The sequence below is a fragment of the Lactuca sativa genome, chromosome 4, assembly GCF_002870075.4.
Source record: "Lactuca sativa cultivar Salinas chromosome 4, Lsat_Salinas_v11, whole genome shotgun sequence".
NCBI classification, from domain to species: domain Eukaryota; kingdom Viridiplantae; phylum Streptophyta; class Magnoliopsida; order Asterales; family Asteraceae; genus Lactuca; species Lactuca sativa.
The window spans coordinates 44,260,906-44,265,839 of NC_056626.2; positions in this window are offsets into that span (position 1 = coordinate 44,260,906).

Below are 4,934 nucleotides of genomic sequence, written 5' to 3' on the forward strand. Positions count from 1 at the left end.
GGGGACTTCCGTCCCGACTACGTAGACCTTCTGGTCCTACCCACGCCAACCTTACGGTCCACATTACAACGCCTTCTGGCCCATAACATATTCGCCTTCCGGCCCATAACATAATGCCTTCCGACCCATATCAAGCATATCATACATGGCACATATAACAATTAACTAATCACATATAACACATATATCTCATATCATATCCGACCTTCCGGTCACACAATCAACCCTTCCCGGTATAGTATAGTGAGAAGACTCACCTCGAGTGTCTCGATAACTCACGAATCCTGGAAATCACTCGTGCTCGATCCTCCGAGCTATAATCCTCCTATAACATCATATGTCTCTTAATTAACAATTTTACCACTAAGGTTGACTACCCCTATCAAGTCAACACTGGTCAACTCTGGTCAACGGTCAACGGTCAACTTTGACCGGACTCGGCGAGTGCACTAGGGCGACTCGGCGAGTCTATACGTATCCACCAACTCTCTTAGGATTCTCTTTTGACACGTCGAGTACTCCCCTGACTCGACGGGTTCCACCTGGCATGAATCGTGGGGCCACCACGACTCAACTCGCCGAGTCTCAAGAACCACTCGGCGAGTCCCAGCTCGACTCAGTCCACCTGTCAACCCTCTCTAACTCTACCTGACTCACTGAGTCAACTCATAACTTGGCTGGACTACTCACTGAGTGGTCAAGGACAATCTTCATGCTACTCCCCGAGTCTGTTCTTCAGACTCGGCGAGTCCATGCCATGCATCAACTCAAACATGCTTCTGAGGTCCGATCCGCTCCAACAATTCATAGATCTGGCCCTCCTAAGCTTATTCATCACGTAAAGTTCATGTCTTGGTGCTCATAACACATTCCATGGATCATAAATGGTGTTTTGATCTTAAGCATAAAGATCCCAATCCAAAACCCCCATGGATCTATAAAAAGTTGGGACAAAGGGACACTCTGGACCTCTAAGGGTCCAGATCCAGAACCTAAGTCACTAAAGGGACCAAGGAAGCACTAGATCTAGCCACAAAAGGCTCAATAAGCCTTAAATCAATATAAACATCAACATAACAGAGAATAGCTCGAAGGTAGTACCTCAAATGTGATGTTCTGGACCTTAAATCTTCAGGAAGTGGCTCCTCTTGATTTCCCTTAGCTATTTCTTCCTTTTCCTTGCAATGTAACACCTCCAAGGTCAATAATGGCTCCTTGCTTTGCTCCAAACGCTCAAACTCGCTAGGGTTTCACTCAGGGGGCTGGTGGGTACAAATGACGACCTTAAGGCCCTTAAAATAGGTCCCAAACCCGAGAAATTAGGGTTTCATTAAACAGCGCGGACTCGCCGAGTCCATACCCTGGACTCGCCGAGTCCAGGCGCGAAGCCGCGTCCAGAACCACGATCCTACTCGGCGAGTCTGAGCTCCAACTCGCCGAGTCCCCTCACAAAACACCAAAAACATAAGCATAAAAGATAACTAGAAATCCAGGCTGTTATAACTCTCCCCCACTAGAACTAGACTTCGTCCTCGAAGTCTCGCCCTGAAAATAGCTTCGGATGCTGCTCACGCATCTCACGCTCCGGCTCCCAGGTCATCTATGATCCCTTCCGGTGTTGCCACTGAACCAACACCAGGGGTACCTCCTTGTTCCTCAGAACCTTGATTTTCCGATCTCTGATGGCCACTGGTCTCTCGGCATAATTCAGGCTCGCATCCACTTGAATATCCTCTAATGGAACCACTGCCGATTCATCGGTTATACACTTCCTCAGCTGCGACACATGAAAAGTGTCGTGAATCTGCCCCAACTCTGCTGGCAAATCCAAACGATAGGCTACCCGGCCTACCCTCGCGATCACACAGAATGGACCAATATACCGGGGCCCCAACTTGTCCCTCTTCCTGAATCGAATCACTCCTTTCCAAGGAGAGACCTTTAGGAGAACAAAGTCGCCGACCTGAAACTCAAGCTCGGACCGGCGTCTGTCTGCATAACTCTTCTGTCGGCTCTGAGCGGTCAATAACCTCTGTCTAACCTTCTGAATCTGCTCTGCCGTCTGAAGCACGATCTCTATACTGCCCATCACTCTCTGCCCAACCTCTCCCCAACAAATGGGGGTCCGACATCTCCTCCCGTACAATAGCTCAAAGGGTGGCATACCAATGCTCGAATGATGGCTGTTGTTGTAGGAAAACTCTGCCAAGGGTAAATACGCATCCCAGCTACCCCCGAAATCCAACACACATGCTCGAAGCATGTCCTCAAGCGTCTGAATCGTCCGCTCACTCTGACCGTCTGTCTGGGGATGATATGCGGTACTAAAATGCAGTCTAGTACCCAACTCCTCATGAAATTTCTTCCAAAATCTGGAAGTGAAACGCACATCACGGTCTGAAACAATCGAGATCGGCACCCCATGCCGAGATACCACTTCCCTCACATACACCTCCGCCAATTTCTCTGCTGAAGAACTCTCACTGATGGCAAGGAAGTGAGCGCTCTTCGTTAACCTGTCCACAATCACCCAAATTGCATCAACTCCTCTGGCACTCCTTGGCAATTTGGTGATGAAATCCACGGTGATCTGTTCCCACTTCCACTCGGGAACCTCCAATGGCTGCAACTTGCCATGCGGCCTCTGGTGCTCGGCCTTAACCCTACGGCAGGTCAAGCACCTCTCAACAAACCACGCGACATCCCTCTTCATACAGGGCCACCAATACTCCTTTCTCAAATCCAAATACATCTTTGTGGCCCCCGGATGGATCGAAAATTTCGACCGATGAGCCTCTTCCATCAAAGTGGTACGCGTTCCTCCCACAAACGGAACCCAGACATGCCCCTGAAATGTCATAAGCCCTCGACCATCCGTAACGAATCCTGATACCAAACCAACAACCCGTTCCCTCTTCTGCATCTCAGGTTGCACAGCCTCGGCCTGTGCCCCACGAATGGCATCTAAAATCGGGGTCATCACCGTCAACCTCATACAAATATCTCGGATCGGGGCGCTTTCCTCCCTACGTCTCAACGCGTCGGCTACCACATTAGCCTTACCCGGGTGGTACAGGATCTCACAATCGTAATCCTTTACCACATCCAACCATCTCCTCTGCCGCATATTCAGGTTTGGCTGATCCATCAAGTACTTCAGATTCTTGTGGTCCGTGTAGATGGTACACCGAACCCCATAAAGATAATGTCGCCAGATCTTGAGGGCAAACACCACAGCCCCCAATTCCAGGTCATGGGTGGGATATCTCGACTCATGAGTCTTCATTTGCCTCGAAGCATACGCTATCACATGCCCCCTCTGCATAAGCACCGCCCCTAATCCCGATATAGAGGCATCACAGTACACCACAAAATCCTCCATCCCTTCCGGGAGTGCAAGCACCGGAGCCTCGAACAATTTTTGACGAAGGGTCTCGAATGAGGACTGCTGCTCCGGTCCCCACGAATATGCAACACCCTTTCGGGTCATCCTAGTAAGTGGCATGGCGATCTTGGAGAAATCCTTGATAAACCTGCGATAATATCCAGCCAAACCCAGAAAGCTCCTGATCTCGGTGGGCGATCTCGGCACTTCCCATCTCATCACCGCCTCTATCTTGGCCGGATCGACCAAAATCCCTTGCTGGTTAACGAGGTGCCCTAGGAACTGGACCTCTCGTAACCAGAAATCACACTTGGAGAATTTGGCATACAGCCTCTCCGATCTCAGGACTTCAAGAATCTCCCTTAAATGCTCCTCGTGCTGCTCCCTAGACCTCGAATATACCAGAATATCATCAATGAATACGATCACCGACCGATCCAGCATCGGCCTGCACACCCTGTTCATGAGATCCATGAACGCAGCTGGGGCATTGGTGAGCCCAAAAGGCATCACCACAAACTCATAATGTCCATAACGCGTTTTGAAAGCAGTCTTCTGAATATCTTCATCCCGAACCCTCATCTGATGATAACCCGACCTCAAGTCTATCTTGGAGAACCAAGATGCCCCCTGCAGTTGATCGAATAGATCGTCGATCCTAGGTAACGGATACCGGTTCTTAACCGTCAACTTGTTCAACTCCCGGTAATCGATACACATCCGGTGTGAAACATCCTTTTTCTTGACGAACAAAATCGGCGCTCCCCAAGGTGAGTTAGTCGGTCGGATAAACCCCTTCCCCAACAGCTCCTGATGCTGCGAGGATAACTCCTGCATTTCCGGTGGAGCGAGACGATAAGGCGCCTTGGCGATGGGCGCCGCTCCCGGAACTAAATCAATACGGAACTCCACTTGCCTTTCCGGAGGCACACCTGGTAACTCTTCGGGGAACACATCCGAAAACTCACGTACAACAAGAACGTCATCAACTGAATTGGGCCTCCCCACGGCCACTCGAGTATCCGTCACGTAGGCTATGAATCCTTTGCAACCCTGCTGCAAACTCTGCCTCGCCCTGGCAGCCGAACAAAACGCCGACCCACACCGGGTCCTCTCGCCATGCACCGTAAGAACTCCCCCACTAGGGTCTCGAATCGTCACCCGCTGTCCCTCGCAGTCAATAACTGCCCCAAACTTACTCAACCAGTCCATGCCCACGATAACGCAGACATCCCCCATCGCTATAGGAACCAAGTCTATAGGGAATTCGACACCGAAAATCTCGAGCACACATCCTCGAATCATGTCTGCGGCATATATCACTTTCTCATCAGCTATGGAAACCCTCAAAGGTCGACTCATCACTTCCCGATCACTACTGAGATGCTGACTAAAAGCCAGAGATACGAAAGACCGACTCGCACCCGAGTCAAATAATACTAAAGCAGGTACAAAATTCACAAGAAAAGTACCTACGCATAACATGACATAAGCACAACATCTCATAAAAGAATAATAAATACATGAAAGAATACATACCAGCCACAAC